This window comes from Stomoxys calcitrans, chromosome 1 (genome assembly GCF_963082655.1).
Source record: "Stomoxys calcitrans chromosome 1, idStoCalc2.1, whole genome shotgun sequence".
Classification (NCBI taxonomy): Eukaryota; Metazoa; Arthropoda; class Insecta; order Diptera; family Muscidae; genus Stomoxys; species Stomoxys calcitrans.
This window is the reverse complement of record NC_081552.1, coordinates 237,233,030-237,235,078: the sequence shown is the minus strand read 5'-3', so window position 1 is coordinate 237,235,078 and position 2,049 is coordinate 237,233,030.

Sequence of the window (2,049 nt, the reverse complement as noted above, 5' to 3'; positions counted from 1 at the left end):
TCTGGTAGAAAAACAAGGAAAACCCTGCAATCGGTAGCAACGCACCAGATGAAGGAGAGGTATCGGAAGAAAAGGAGAGAGGAGAAACGTCTATTCAGCAGTAAGAAAAAGGAAAGACGTGAGTGTGAGTGAATTGAGATGTACAGGAGTGTGTACAGAATGAGTTACGGTATTTCTACCGAAAAATTAAACATCAAACAGATGGCTTTAGTGCAGGCATATCCTCCTGCAGAGACAAAAAAGGAAATCTGGTAAATGACACAGATAGCATGCTGAAGATATGAAAAGAACATTTTACCCAACTGCTAGTGTCCGACGATGGCAGAGGATACTGCAGAACCAATCCCTGATGATGGTAAAGAATGTTTGCCTCCAAGTCAGCATGAGGTGCTAGTAAATATAATCCTACTTAATAACAACAAGGCAGCAGGAGCCGACGGGTTACCCTTTTAACTTTTTTAGACCGGAGGCGACACCCTGATAAGGCGTATGCATCAGCTTCTCTGCGCGATCTAGCTAGAAGGAGGCATACCCGATGATTGGAAACCTCAGAACACTATGTCCCATACACAAGAAAGAAGACAAGACGGAAGGTACCAACTACAGAGGAATAACTCTCCTCCTCATTGCATATAAGATATTCTCGAGTCATAATTGGGACCTATTAATGCGACTTTAGACCTAGTAAATACACCATAGACTAGATATACTGCCCCAATCCTTATTATTTTCCTTTAAAACTCTCCCACGACTATTTTAATAGCAATGGAATTTTTAAATAATAAGAACTACACACAATTTGCCATTAATATTCCTTAAATAAAAATACAAAAAAAAAAAAAACAAATGCAACAACATGCAACAACATGCACCAACAACACAAAGCAGACATTTTAAGACCATCATTATCATCATCATCATTATTCTGTTGGCCGTGTAGTCCTTTCGCTTGCGGTGGTACTTTGTGTAATTTTCATGTTCATAGCCGACAAAATTAAAGATTCCAGCTATTCACCATTATGGGCTCTTTCATTCTCTATGCATTCGCCTAATCCTCTTTATCTGAAAGTTGAGGCTCGCAGCCATGTTCTAATAATAACGCAATGTAGGTATTTTTACAATGTACCACCTTGAATGCACCGCAAAGTGAGTGTGTGTGTGTGCAGTGGATGTTGGGCTGTGTCTGCGTGTGTGTGTGTGTGTGTGTGTGTGTGTGTGTGTGTGCAGTGGATGTTGGGCTGTGTCTGCGTGTGTGTGTGTGTGTGTGTGTGTGTGTGTGTGTGTGTGTGTGTGTGTGTGTGTGTGTGTGTGTGTGTGTGTGTGTGTGTGTGTGTGTGTGTGTGTGTGTGTGTGTGTGTGTGTGGCGCATGAGGATACGGAAGTGTGGGCTGACTTAGAGTATTTTTGCAGCTGTTGTGTGGCGCCGTGGGTGGGTAACTGCAATGAAAAGTTATTAAGTCGATATCAACATATATTTTTACAGTTATTATTGTAGGCTTATTAAAATGCAACGCAAAACACTAATGCTAAAAATAATAACAATAATAATAACTGCATTAACGTCACCATTACCTGCCCACCTCTTCTGGAAACAAAGCCGAGCGCTAAACTTGATGTGAGCATATGATTGCACCAGACAAAAGCTTACAGCAAGCAGTGAGGGCAAAAGTGAACTAAATCTTTAAAATTAACTTTAAGCACTGGTCAAAAACCATGGCGACCAGTGGGAATAGAGAAGAGTTGACATAGGCTTCGCCCAATTAGCCAGTTCGCCTATAATGAGGAGAACACCAAGCCCCTGGATGGAATCGAGGCTCTGAAAGACACCCAAACAACATCAATCATTTACCGTGCCAATGGTCAGTCAGGACTCATATAAGTAGTTTGAGGTTATGCTTCATCAGCTGATTCCAACGCACTGTATCAGTTGCACTATCAGCGTTTATCAGCGGACCATTCACAACTAGTTCGTCGGCTGCTGCTGACTGCTGACTCAACAGGAACTGCCACCGTCCGTCATGTTAAAGTGCAAAGAAACTCTTTTCATCT